Raw genomic sequence first — 16,252 nt, 5'->3', positions numbered from 1 at the left:
CTCACTTCTGTTATTCTGTTTCTATATCCATTGCAAACAACAGACAATACAGCTACCTTACCGTTAAGTGTTGCTATTTTTCTGTTTGGTTTTTGTCGAGCACCACCTCAACAGCTGTCACCACTTTTTCCATCTCGACAACCACCACCATCATTCTTCCATGGTACCAAACCATCACTGTACTGCTACTAGTAATTACTCCTGCTACTATGCGTGTTTCATTTTCTGTTTTCCTATTGATGTAGCCACTGCTCGACGCATGAGAATCACAAAAAGAAACCTGCAATTTCATACCTTCTATTTCATGTTTTTAACGACTAAACCAAAAATCATGAAACCAATTTAGATAAACAATTACACGTCACTGTTGCTGTGGTGCTTTTTACGTATTCTTTCTCCTTTATGGCAGACAACCATTTAAAAAATAAACCACTTGTGCAACTTGTTAATATTATACGGCTGCTATTATTCCTGTCTCCAGCTTTGGATTCGTTTCCTTTACAAAACTGAACATTCACTTGGGCCGTAATTAGTTAATTGGGCTGAGACAAACCCACACTCATTTAATTGATTATTTACACATGTTGGGCTCGTGTTTTGGCTTTTTACGTTGGGCCACAAGAACTTCAAACCCATCGTTCTATTTTTCTGGTCCCTGTGACGATAACACATAAACCATACACTTATTTAAGGTGATGATGGACATGATAGTGATGATTATGATGATGATCGATAACATTGATTATGATAAGATAATGATAATTAGATGATGATGAGTTGAAAATAATTAAGGAGATGATAATAATGAATAATTACAGCGAGTCATTGTTGGTAATTCGTTTATTTGGATAATAATAATAGATAAAGATGATGATGGAAAAATGATTTGGGTTTTGGTTTTGAAGACGAAAAGGAAAAACAGATATAAACGGGTTTAATAAATTTGGTTAGCGAATCAAACCAGAAAAACAATATTGGAGCCATGGTTCAAGGTGTTGGGGTTTAAGCGAGAGGTCGCGGGTTCGAGCCCGGACTAGGGCATTATTTTAAGCTAGTTTCTTTTTGAGGTAGAAATTCTATTTATTATTATTATTATTATTACTTTTATTAATATTATTATTATTAAAGATAAGTATTATTATTACCAATATGAGTATAAGTATTATTATTATCATCACTATTAAAATTAACATTTTTAAAAAATATCATTAGTATTATTATTAGAATTATCATTATTTTTATCATTATTATCTTTATTATTATTTTTATGAATATGATTAGTATTATTAATTTTATGAAAATAATAATAATAATAATAATAATAATAATAATAATAATAATAATAATTATTATTATTATTATTATTATTATTATTATTATTATTATTATTATTATTATTATTATTATTATTATTATTATTATTATTATTATTATTATTATCATTACTATCATTTTTACTAATTACTAGTATGATTATTATTATTAATATGATTATTATTATTATTACAAAAATAAAACAACATGTTATTCATTATCTTTGTTATTATTATTATTCTATCAAATAAATATTTATATGAATCATATATATATATATATATATATATATATATATATATATATATATATATATATATATATATATATATATATATATAAATGATATAACTAATAAACTTATAAATATATTTGTTCGATTACTATTATGTATATTAATAAATATACAAATGATATAGGTTCGTGAATCCGAGACCAACTTTGCATTGTTCAATGTCGTTATATGTATTTTTACTACAAAATACAATATCGTGAGTTTCATTAGTCCCTTTTTATATATATTTTTGGGACTGAGAATACATGCGCTGCTTTTATAACTGTTTTACGAAATAGACACAAGTACTTGAAACTACATTCTATGGTTGAATTATTATACCGGATATCACTCTTTTAGCTTGGTAGCCTAAGAATTTGGGAATAGACTCCCAAATTGACGCGAATCCTGAAGATAGATCTATGGACTTTGACACGTCCCATCCGGATTACGGATGATTTAGTACTTCAATTTTATATACAGATGTGTGTACCTGTATATTGGGGATATTCTAGATGCATTTGTTAATGTCGGTTACCAGGTGTTCACCATATGAATGATTTTTAATTTACAGGTTATGCGTACTATTTTGTGCTCGGGTTACGTGTACAATTATATATCTGAAATCTTGTGGTCTATTAAAATGATGGAAATGAATATTGATGATAAACTAATGAACTCACCAACCTTTTGGTTGACACTTTTAAGCATGTTTATTCTCAGGTATGAAAGAAATCTTCTGCTGTGCATTTTCTCATTTTAGAGATATTACTTGGAGTCATTCATGACATATTTCAAAAGACGTTGCATTCGAGTCGTTGAATTCATCAAGATTATTATTAAGTCAATTATAGTTGGATATATTATGAAATGGTAAGCATGCCGTTAACTTTCAATGTAAAGAAAGTTTGTCTTTTAAAAACGAATGCAATGTGTGTAAAATGTATCATATAGAGGTCAAATACCTCGCAATGAAATTAACTATTGTGAATCGTTTATAATCGATATGAACGGGTCCTTTCACCAAGCATATGAAACGTCATATATCTACAAGGAACGTACGAAGCTGACACACGATGCAAAACTGATACCAACAAAGTTCACTCCTGGAGATAAAGTTCTATTCTTCAATTCCCGATTCAAGAAATTCGCTGGTAAATTCAGATCGCGATGGAGTGGACCATTTAAAGTAATACACGCCTTTCTGCATGGGGTCGTAGAACTAGAAGGACCCACTGGAAATTTCAAAGTCAATGGCCACCGATTGAAAGCTTACCTAGAAGACCACAATAGGGAGGAATATCTCTTCTCCCTTGATCCATTAAGAAGACATGTCGGAAAAAGTCGAGATATAACGACTTGATAAACAAAGCGCTCTTGGGAGGCACCCCTTGCTTATCCATATCATTATTTTATTTTCAATTTCAATTTATTTTCAGTCTACTGATTTATTTTACTGTGCACTAACCCTAAGCGTCGTACTTGCACTTAGTTCTTACTAGTTTGTTGAATTGTATCCAGCAAAATGCCAAGTTCAGGAGCTTCCTATAAGATTCCCATCCGTAGGAGGATGACTCCCAGGGTTTACCTTTCAGAGAGCAGTACAGATCAGCACAGGCTTTCGATGGGACAGCTAGGCCCGAGATGTTTGATTCTAGAGAGTGTTGAGAAGGATATCAGTACGGCACCCCCAACTCCTCCAGTACGACGCTCCAGGCGTTTAGATTCTAGACCCGCTGAGCATCCAGAGCCATTAGAGCCACATGAGCCGTAGGTTGTGATTCACCATAGAGCCACCATGAGTGATCCAACTGTCACATGGGCATTACTTAGAGATCACCACAGACTCTACAGAGCTTTCAGAGCATATATTCAGTGTGAAGGAATGCCCCAGAGTACTCTAGGCCCCTCCTCATTCAGATTAGTAGTCGTGTTCCACATACACGACAAGCTATCCTAGGCGCTCTATTCCAGTTTCGGTTCATTCCATTACCTCAGCAGTCGCCCCAGTTCGTGCTAATCCTATCATGCCACCTGTTTCAGTTGTTCCACTTGCTCCAGCCATTGATACGGTCCCTATCCGTGAGCTACCTGAGAGCTGCCACTTAGTCACAGTCCCTATATCAGTAGAGCCAACTATGGCCTAGGTCTTTGAGATCACTGGGAGCATCCCTGATGAGGAGCCATTCCTGAGTCTTTCTCATCTGGAGTTACCATCAGACCTATGTCTAGACACACTGTTGGGCCCTGAATTGGATGTGGGACAACCACTTGAGGATTTTCCAAGACTTGAGGATGAGACCGTTATCTTCGGACCTTATGGATACTTCGCAGACGCTGCTCTACAAACAGACCATGATAGTATTTTGTAGACTACTTTAATTTTTTTAATCTTATCTTTATTACAAAAGCATTGTAAAAATATATATCTAGTGGAAATGCTAATTTCTTTTGTTCTTCATGCAGAATCTTATCAAAGAGACTGGTCCTTTCCAGCACTAGGAGCATAGCCTGACCATAGGAAAGCCCAGCACTAGGAGAATAACTTGATCGTAGGGAAGTAATCTGTCCTCAAACATCTTTCAATTATTACGCACTAAAATCTCTTGTGTGGGGTTGTACCCACAACCAACTTAGAGATTCTAGAAAATATTGTCCTTAATTTATTAAAGTATTCAAAATATTCTATTTTAGGGAACATTAGGGACAACGTTCTTCTAAGTGTGGGGTATTGGGTAAAGGTTTAAGAACAAGTAACCATAAAACGCCAAAATTTTAAAAAAATTCTTCTGTCTAAAAAGTAATTAGCAAAGAATATTAGGGAAATTAGAAAAATTCTTACCTCGTTTTACCCAAAAGATTCTATAAAATTGTTAGAAATCAGTTTTCGGAACATTCACTAGAACGGAACGATTAAGCTAAAACTCAAGATTTGTGTCAAGAGATTTCTTTCGAAAAAATATGTAAAAGGCTACGCATGACAAAGGCACGACCCCTACTCCCAAAATGTAAGGAATTCTTGGACCTAAAGTACCTTTATGACCCATCAATTCTACAGTACTTTGTCAATTCCTTTGATGAGCGTGCCGGTATACGGTTTGAGTTAGAACTTGGTTTTGACATACGTTTCAAGGCCAATGGTTAGTAAACGCCATATGTAGTATAGGTGCGATCCTTCTTCTAAAATCATTCTGAATAGAGAAGATAAAAACCATCCATTTTCGTTTCCACTCCACGAATTTAAACCAACCAAGTCACACCAAAGAGTTGATGAATCAGAAAATCCTTACCCTAAATTCATTCCCAAAAATACACTATCCATTCACCTTCATTCCTTTCCTGCTTTATTTAAAAAAAAAAAATCCAGAGATCAATAAAGAGATAGATTGATCAAATTCGCTTCAAAATCACTTGTTAAAAGTTTCCGAACCCCCGATTGTTTTTGATAGGTCCAAGACCTATTTTCGGTGAATTATCACTTCCTCTCTGGGCACCAGGAACAAAAGACAAAAGTTATGAAGAAAAGGTTCTGCCAAAAAAATAAAAAAATAAAAAATGATGATTATGAAAGAGCAAAGTGTCTAGAATAAAGTCAAGAAAAACTCGAGAAGTTGCCCAAAGAAGGATTGTCGGAAGAGCCAAGAAAAATTCTAGACAAAAGTCTTAGCAAAAATCTGCCTCTTCCGAAGAACTCATCGTGAAATTCAAGCCAATCTCTATCCAAAAAGGGATACTCTAAAGAATCAAAATCTATAAATTCTCTTTAAAAATCAAAAGATCCAAAAACCTTCACCATTCCATAAACTCTCCTCCAACCAACCCTACAACCCGCTTCCTCTTGAAAGAATTCCTAGGAAGAAGATCAGTGCCGTCATTACTTAACCGGTGGAGATATAGATGCTTTACCAAGCCTATGATGAAAACTTTTACACGACTGGCTTCTGAGTGACAATACAACTAGATTAATGCACCCTAAACACTAGAGTGATATGATTGATCTGCTAGTGAAAAGCCTGGTCATGTATACTCTACATCTGAGAGTTGGAAAGTACGCCTTTTTCACCATGGACGCGACTAAAATCTAGCGACTAAACCATCAACGTTCAAAAACTTTCGAAAGATGTGCAAACTTCTGATGAAAGCATAATAAAAGAACCCAAGGGTGGGCGACAGAGAATCTATTAGAAGATAACCGTATATTCTGTCTTTTTGCTTGAGGACAAGCAAAGCTAAGTGTGGGGTGTTTGATATCGGCCAAAAAGTCATGTTTTTACCACGATATTAAGCCCTAAATTAATAAAATTCCAAACTTTTTCGAAAAAATAGTCGCTTTTTTGGTTAATTTTATAGATTAAGTAATTACGAAAAAAATGCAAAAAGAATCAAGTAAATCGGAGCTAAAACGAAGAATCTAGAGCGAAAACGGTGAAAGACAAGTACGACTCTGGAAACCAAGTTACGATCCAGCAAAAATAGCAAACCAGAGTAGCCATACGGCTTGCCATCCGGGCTGCCATATGGTTTGCCACATGGGAAACGGCTTGACATGCATCCGGGCACAACAAACAGCTCACCATGCCATACGGGCAGGGCATACGGCTTGCAGCCGTATGGCAGCTGAATCTTTGACTATTTATGGGGCTTTTTGAATTCATTTTTACACACACTCAATTTGTACTTCATTTTAGATTTTCAAGTATTTTAATTAGTTTTTAGTAGTAGCTAGCTTAGCTTTTATTTTTCGGAGGATATCCTGGCGAGTCCCTGCGATCTCGACGATAGATTTGTATGCTAGCATCTTAAGGATTGACCAACCTAGGTTGTGATCAGAACTTATTCACCTATATGAACTTAGCAGCTTCATAGGATTAAGACCCCTGGTTATACTATATCTGAAGATTCTATGAACTCGATATGGCCAGAGCTCCTGATAGGCATTTAATGCGCTTTTAGGACACGGAACCTAGGAATTGAGACATGAATGACCTAGTATGCATATTGATTATTCCAAAGAGACCTCTTAGGAGCTATTAAGATCTAGTTAGTGCCTTAACTGTTTGACCCAAACATATTGCATGTTCTTGGTTGGTTGTTGCCCTAGGATTAAGTCATATCAACTGTTCAGGTATCTATTAGGTTTCTATCTGCTTTACTTTCAGTATATCAACTGTAATGTTGTATAATATTTAGATTGGTATGATCTCATTAGTATGATGAAATGGTTGCTAGTTTATTAATGTTTTGTCAACATTGCCCGACAGACTCCTTCCGTTTGTGATCAGTGTTCACTCAACATGGCACGTTGTTATTCAGTTACCCAAACTATAATGAGGGTTAGGATTAGAACTCAACTTACTAATAAACCTAGTGCTTAATTAAGGATAACCTCCGAGGTATAGTTACCTTTCAATTATTTAACCAATTTGACATACTTTTCACTACTCAACGAGAACTCCGAGAGTCTAAAGATAAGTAGGTCTGTGTAATTGGCTCATCCAACCAGATCTAAACCATTCTAATCATAGTTTTAGCATAAACATAATTACCTTTCCCTAGCCCAAACTGATATCTTGGTCAACATTTCCATGAACTGCATACTCCGGATATCCCTCCATCACCTTTACTTTTCCGTAATTAGGACTATTAGCTTAAGACTAACTACTATCTTTAATCTAGGTAATTTAACTAAAGACAATTATCCACTTGATCTTCAATTCGTTAAACCATTCATAAATACGACCCTGGGTTAACTTATACCTTCTACCTTAGAAAGTTAAAAGTAAATTTAGGCCCCGCAAAATATAAATAATAAACCACTATTCTCCCTCTAGATAGCTAATTCTGACGTCTTGCGGCCTAACGACACCGCAAAAATAAAATAGTCCATTTCGGTCATATCAATGGCCATTCATTGGTGTACAATTTAACCATTAAAATAAAAATCTCACAATGAATTATTCCAAACTTTCTATAGAGGATCACTTAAAAGCCTCAAGACAACCTCACGGAACTGCTATAATTCCACCAACTATTAAGACTAATTTCACTATTGAAAACAAATATTATATTTATTTAAAGAATAATGTGAATTTAATGGAACTATTATGGAAGATGTTTACCAACATCTTTACAATTTTACTAGTATATGCACACTATTTAAGTATAATGAAATAGAAGACGAACAAATTTATCTCATACTATTTTCTTGGACACTTAAGGGAGAAGCTAAAGACTGGTTTAATCAAATCGCTGAAAGAAAAATATCTACATGGGATCAAATGGTTGAAAAATTCTTAAAACGATTCTTTCCACCTTCTAAAATGATAAGGTTACAAAATGAAATGATTCAATTCAATCAAGGTCCTCAAGAAACCTTATATGATACTTGGACTAGATGTGAAAAGTTAATAAAATCATGTCCACAACATGGCTTAAATGATGTTCAAATATTGATGCAATTTTATAATAATATAACAATTACTACTACAAAAGAAATCGATGCCGCCGCTGGTGGTTCATCTCTTTCTAAAACTCTCGAGGAAGTACAACAATTAATAACCGAGTTAGCTATTCAATCACATGATTGGTATCAAAAAAATAATAATCAACAAGATGTTAAACTTGAATCTAAAAGTGAAATAACTACATTACAAAATAAAATAGAAATACTAGAAAAGGAATTTAAAGAATTAAAAGAAAAACTTATTTTAACTTTAGAACAAGAAAATGTTTCTCAAATTTCTCAAAATGAAACCATAAGTAAAGAATTAGCAAATATGATACGAGGATATATCTATAATCAATCTGAATTAAATAATGGTATTTTATATAAAATTTTTGAACTATATCATAATCATCAAAATTTAATACTTAACTTAGAAAAGGATATGGGAATTTTATCTAAACAACTTGCTGTTAGAGAAATTGGAACATTACCATCTAATACATTAGAAAACCCTATGGGTAATCAAGAAATACAAGCTATAACTACTAGGAGTGGTAAAACAACACAAGACCCCATTATGCCAAGTCAAGAGGAAAAACTAGTAATGAAAATCAACAAAAACGCCTTGAGAACTTCGTTAATATGTTCAATCAAATAAAGTTTAATATACCTTTAATAGACCTATTTAAAGAAAAACACCAATATGGAAAATGTTTAAACACTCTGTTATCTAATAAAGGTAAAGATGTTGAAAAGTCTTCTAGGTTTATAATAAAAGAATGTAAAGCTATGTTTCAAAAATTTGATATACCCGAAAAATTAGGAGATTCCGGAAGTATCACTGTTCCATGTTCTTTCAACAACTCTAGAATATATCAAGCATTAGCAGATACGTGTGCTAATATTAACTTAATGCCATATTCTGTAAAACCCCAAATTTTCAATCAAGAAGGATTTATGGTTAAATGTTGGTTCAAGGCTAAAAAACCTTGTTTGGTGTAAAACCGACAAAATGCACTTTATTTCGTAGGTAAAACTGAATAAGACTTGCACGGATTTTGTGAGTTAAGGAATGAGGAATAACGTTCCGAAGGGAGGAACGGCGTTCCAAAGGAAGGAACGACATTCCAAAGGAAGGAACGACGTTTCAAAGGAAGGAACGACGTTCCAAAAGGAGGAACGACATCCCAGAATCCTAGAACGACGTTAAGTAATGAAGGATTGGGTAACAGAAAAACAAAGAATTTTGGATCAGTTTGAGGAACGGCGTTCCCCTTTGTAGAACAACGTTCTTGATTTACGTAGGGGAGGATCGACGTTCCTATTTATGGAATGACGTTCCTGTTGCCAGATCAGAATTTTAAACCCATTTTTAAAGGCTTGTTTGAAGGGCATTTTGGTCAATTCACTTGGGTGCCAGTTTGGAGCCATAAGATTAGATCTAGATCCCATTTTGGATCTCATTTCACCCACTAAAACACTCTCATCTCTTTTAGAGTGAGAAAACTTCATTTTAGAGTGAGAAAGCTTGGTTTCAGGAAGAAGAAGAAGAAGAAGAAGAAGAAGAAGAAGAAGAAGAAGAAGAAGTTATCTCTTCAAGGTGCAAGTGTTAAGGTTATTCGCCTCGTTCTTGGCTACATTTTGGTAGTAGTGGTAAGTTCCAACTCCGAATTTTAATTGTTGATTAGATATTCAAAGTTAGGGTTTGAGCTTAAATTGATGAGAAACTCATTGATGATCATGAAGTGAGTTTATTGTAGCTAGTAATTAGGTTTAGAATAATTGTTGGTGGGTTTTGGGTTGAAAGACTAATTGACCATGTCAGTGGGTATAATCACTAGGATTTGTGATTAAGTAGTTATTAGAACCCTAATGGGTATGTTAAGAAGCTTGATTTTGAAATGAGTCAAAATTAGGGTTTATGAGTTAATTTGAGGAAGACAAGTGTTTAACACTTGTGTTTTGGTTTAATTGGCGTTATAGGACCATTTTTACTAGTGTTAAGTGATTATTGGTTAGTTTGGGCATTGGTTATGTTTGGAAGTGTAATTGGGTTAAAATTGCACTAAATATCAATTTGGGTTAGTTTGTAATTATAACGACCCTCAATTTTTCCATTCTATATTTTTCCATATTAAATGCCCAACTATATAATTAAATTTATTAGTTAAACTTTAATCGATAATGATTAAGCGTTAAGAATTATAAAATATAATAGTTAACTTTGTGTAATAAACAACAAGTTAATAAAAGATAAAAATAATAAGCTTATTAACTTTTGTAAATAAATAACTTTAAAACTTGTGTACTTAAAATATTTAAACTTGGATAACTAAGGAACCATTTAAGCTAAATTAAAGTACAAGGTCTAAAGTGAAAAAGTTAAACCCTAACCCTAATAAACCCTATCCGATTTTAGGGAGGGTAAAATTACCCTTCTACCCCTAAAATTTTCGGCCAAGACACCCCTTAATCACCTCCTCATTTTTTTAACTTGTTCCCTAAGTAATTCCTTATTAAACCCTAACTGTAGAATAATCATATCCTCCCTATAAATAGAGACCTAGGCTAACCTATTCTATGTACCAAATCACAACAACAATTCTCTCCTAAATATCTCTCCCTCTCTCTCTAATTTTCGGCCAAAACCAAAAATTATCACCACCACCCCATCGAAAATCATCATCAATCTTCAAGGGTTTTCCATGTGATCTTCAAGTGTTCTTCATGTTCTTCAAGAATCTTCAAGGTGTTCTTCAAGTTTTTCAAGGCTTTGATCTTCAATCTTCATCGTGTTCATCTTTTCTTTGTTAGTCATCTTCAAATCTTCAAAGGTATAACATAAACCCTAATCTATTTACATAAACTTTGATCTTTAATTCATGTTATAAACTTGTTTAATCATAAACACATACATAAACACACCTAGATCTAAATATACATGAAAAAAATGTAATATATATGTATGTCAACCAAAAGAAAGAACTAGGGAAAAGGAAAGTTTGATCTTTAAAACCTAGAAGATTAGATAAAGATTTGTTTGTGTTTAATTAAGGAAACAAAATAACTATATATATATATATATATATATATATATATATATATATATATATATATATATATATATATATATATATATATATATATATATATATGCATGTAAAAAAATATATTTATCTATATATATATATATATATATATATACGAGTTATATATACATATACATATTAAAACCCTAAACCCTAATTACACCTAAACTATTATACATTAATTAAAACCCTAAACCTAACCCTAATTACTTAAACCCTAATTTACTAAACCCTAGTTTATTAAAACCCCAATTTATTAAACCTTAGGACAGTAATTAAACACTAGTCATTTATTATGAACCCTAATCATTAAAATACCACTTTAATTAACTAACCCTAATTAATGAAACCCTAATACTACTTATACTATTAATTAACATGTATACACTATTACTATTACTAACACCTACAACCAATTACTTATATTATAAAAACATTTTGGGATATGTATTAGAGATGTATAGATCTTCGAACTTTCTTGACGAATGGTTTCTACGAAACTCTAGGCGGAAGGGTTTGGATTTTCTGATTTAAAGGATCCTATAGCTCAAGCCCATAGACCTGAAATGGCCATTTGAAGGGAAAGCGGTGATTGAAAGCTTATCTAATACGGCAAGTATCCTAAAATGGAAATACTCTTAAAGTAGAAACTTTCTAGTTATAGAAACTTACTAAAATAAGAAACCTACTAAAAGTGGAAGCTTTCTAAAAATAGAAACTTAATAGGAAAGGAAACTTCGTAAAAACGAACTATACTTAAAACACTATCATACCTAAACACTTACTTAAACATGGGCAAAAACACATACTACTCTTAAATGTCAATAGGTCGACTTTCTGTTCATTCATCCAACTTTCTATTCCGAGGAATAACTAGCTCATCTCTCTACTTACTAGGGTGAATTCATAGCCCCACTGATAGTGCTCCAAATGAACATATATTTAGTAGCAATATCGTTCCAATATGTAAAGTTTTTAAATGTAATTTCCTTATTTTTAGTTGTAATAGTTAAATAAATAAGTGCGAAGACGAAAGACGCAAATCGCTCGAAAATGAAGATTTAAAGACAAAAACAAAGATTTGAAAGACCAAAACGTCCAAAAAGCTCAAATGTACAAGATACAATTAAAAAGGTTCAAATTATTGATGAAGAACGTCTAAAAATGACAAGAGTACAAGTTACAAAACGCAAAGTACACGATATAAAGTAGTACGCAAGGACGTTCGAAAATCCGGAACCGGGACATGAGTCAACTCTCAACGCTCGACGCAACGGTGTAAAAATTACGAGTCAACTATGCACAAGAATAAAATATAATATTTAAATAATTCATAATAAGAATAATATTAAATAATAAAAAGTTGTTAATTGAGCATAGTTCAGGGGTCGTAAGCGAAAATTCAATTTAACATTTTGCCTATATAAGGCAACGTATTACGATCAATTAAAGACACCCTTTTCTATCCTAAATCCCTTTTCTATATCTAATATCAATATCTATAATTCTCTATCATAATGTTAATGTAATAAGATATAACAATAATCTTAATTTTAAGTTTAAATTATGATAATAATAAGATTTATGATAGAGATCGTTTGAGTATGTAAGTCGAAATTCTGTCCGTGTAACGCTACGCTATTTTTAATCATTGTAAGTTATGTTCAACCTTTTTATATTAATGTCTCGTAGCTAAGTTATTATTATGCTTATTTAAAACGAAGTAATCATGATGTTGGGCTAATTACTAAAATTGGGTAATTGGGCTTTGTACCATAATTAAGGTTTGGGCAAAAGACCGACACTTGTGGAAATTGGACTATTGACTATTAATAGATGGGGGGTATTGTCTAATTGAGTGACAACTCATTGGAGTCTGTCGAACCTATCTTCAAATTAATTATCCTAATAATTAATAATGATTATGGTTGTCCTATTTAGTGACGTTCATATGGAATCTATTATAATCATTTAATTAATTATTCGGGTTGGGTAATTGATTATTCAAACTGATCAAGTGGGTAAATTAATATTCATATCTAATCAAAACAGGGGTAGATTACATACAGTGATAACTGGTGTAATTGTTGACAGAAGTGATAACTGCGTCACAGTTTAAATCCTTAATTAGTTGGAATATTTGACTTCGGGTATAAGGGTAATTTGACGAGGACACTCGCACTTTATATTTATGACCGATGGACTATTATGGATAAAAACCAGATAGGTATCAAATAAACCATGACAAAGGACAATTAACCCGAGTAACAATTAATTAAAATCAAAACGTCAAACATCATGATTACGAAAGTTTAAATAAGCATAATCCTTTTATTTCATATTCTATCGCAATTTTATTTATTGTTATTTTATTTATCGTCATTTATTTATTTTACGCACTTTAATTATTGTCATTTATCTTTACGCTTAAAAATATAAAATCGACAAACCGGTCATTAAACGGTAAAAACCCCCCTTTTATAATAATATTACTACTTATATATATATATATATTTATATAAATATAGTTTTATAAAAATATAGTACGTAATCACTAGCTCCCTGTGGAACGAACCGGACTTACTAAAAACTACACTACTCTACGATTAGGTACACTGCCTATAGTGTTGTAGCAAGGTTTAGGTATATCCCATCCGTAAATTAATAAAACTTGTGTCATATTTTGTAGTATTTCCTAGTAAAAATAATACTATTTCGTACCCTCACGCTACATCATCAAGTTTTTGGCGCCGCTGCCGGGGAGCGCTAAAACGCTATATTTTTAATTATAATAATATTGAAATAAAATATAATAATATAATAATATTGAAATAGAATATAATAATATAATAATATTGAAATAGAATATAATAATATAATAATATTTTAGAATATATTTTGAATCGTAAAAGTTTTAAAAAGTCGTATTTATTAAATACTTCAGGGGTATATTATGTAAATTGTAATTAATAATTTCTATCATGTCGCTTTCATGTGAATAGTAAATTAATTAATTTCTTTTCATTTACTATTCATGAATAGTAAATGAATTAAAAAAAAAAGTTTTGAAAAAAAATAATAATTATAAAAAAAAGTATTAATTTGTAAAAAAAAAAAATTGTAAAAAAAAAAAAACGTTTTTTTTTTTAGAAAAAAAAATTCGTTTTTAAAAAAAAAAAAAAAAACATAAAAAAAAAACTTAAAAAAAAAAAAAACGTAAAAAAAAAATTATTAAAAAAAAAATATATATTTTTTAAGATTTTGTCTATAAAAAAAATTGTTTTTTTAGTTTTATTACCTTTAGATTTTTAGACTATAGTCGCAACTTTTAGTATTAAGTTTAGTTTTGCCATAGTTATTTTTACTTCTAGAATTTTTAGGCTTTGCCGTAAAATTCCTTAAGTGCTTATTCCTTAGATTAAGTTTTAGGTGCTTTAGAATTTTACGACGCCGTATTTCGCACTACTTTCTTATTTTTATTTTTCGACGCCTATTTTTCGACCTTTTTATTTTTCGACCTTTTTCGACGCGCAATCTTTTTCTTTCTTATTTCTCGCCATTCTAGTTTTTAGGACTTAGATTTTTTTCTACTTCTTCTCTAAATTTCTTAAAATTACGAAAATTTATTTTAAGTGGTTAAATTGATAGACATCAAAATTTTCTGGTTCGTAGTAATAGTTGGATTTGTACGTGGACCGGGTTATTGGAGCCAAACAGTACTCAATTATATTGAGACCAAACGAATCCTGCCCCTCTGCTGCATCTTTTGGCTATTCGAAACGTGGGCAAAATCAGAAAAGTCTATTGATTGGACAACTTATATAAGTTTTTCTTATTTTTATAACTAATAGGATATTCTGTGAATGCACCGAGCAAAACGTTCACCACCTTTCATACGTTCACCACCTGTAACTCGATCAAGACATCTAGCAAATATTGTCGCCGTTGATTTTTCTTTAGAATCGTCATCTAGTCGAACAAGAACTCCAACTCAAATTTCCGATAATCCATCTTTTGAACCCGACTTCACAATTAAGAACCCGGAGCATATTCAAGGACAATTCCAAGATCCTGAACCACTAATTATTCCTCCTGAGCCACAAACCATTAAATCAGAATCCTCTAGTGATTCGTATTCAACAAATTCAATTATGGAAGTAACGGAACCTCTAAGTATGGAAGATCGAATGAGAGCCACACGCACGGGCCAAGGTCACGCCATTATTAAGCCAGAAGTTAATGCGCCAGATTATGAAATCAAAGGACAAATTCTACACATGGTAACTAACCAATGCCAATTCAGTGGTGCACCGAATGAAGATCCTAACGAACACCTTCGTACGTTTAAAAGAATTTGTACACTATTCAAAATCCGAGAAGTGGAAGATGAGCAGATCTATCTCATGTTGTTTCCCTGGACTTTAAAGGGAGAAGCCAAAGATTGGTTAGAATCGTTACCTGAAGGGGCGATTGACACATGGGATGTTTTAGTTGAAAAATTTCTTAAACAATTCTTTCCGGCATCCAAAGCCGTGAGACTTCAAGGAGAAATTGTTACGTTCGCGCAAAAGCCAAATGAAACTCTATATGAGGCGTGGACAAGATTTGGAAAGTTGTTGAGAGGATGTCCTCAACACGGTTTAGACACTTATCAAATAGTACAAATATTCTACCAAGGTGTCAACGTTGCTACACGAAAAGACATCGACATAACAGCTGGTGGTTCCATTATGAAGAAAACCGCAACTGAAGCTTACAAAATTATTGATAACACAGCCTCCCACTCTCATGAGTGGCATCAAGAAAAAGATATTTTTCGTTCATCTAAAGCGGCTAGAGCCGATTCTAGCCATGACTTTGATTCCGTTTCCGCAAAAATAGATGCTTTCGAAAGACGAATGGAAAAGATGAATAAAGATATTCACGCAATACGAATCAGTTGTGAGCAATGCGGTGGACCACACTTAATGAAAGACTGTCACATTGAACAAACGATGGAACAACGTGAGAATGTTGTCTACATGAACCAAAGGCTGGAAAATAGTTATCAGAATAATTATCAACCGCCAAGGCCAAACTTCAATCGAAATCAAAACATTCTTTACAATCCAAAAGGACCCGACAATAACT

This window comes from Rutidosis leptorrhynchoides, chromosome 6, assembly GCF_046630445.1.
Source record: "Rutidosis leptorrhynchoides isolate AG116_Rl617_1_P2 chromosome 6, CSIRO_AGI_Rlap_v1, whole genome shotgun sequence".
Taxonomy (NCBI): domain Eukaryota; kingdom Viridiplantae; phylum Streptophyta; class Magnoliopsida; order Asterales; family Asteraceae; genus Rutidosis; species Rutidosis leptorrhynchoides.
This window is presented reverse-complemented; position numbering follows the sequence as displayed.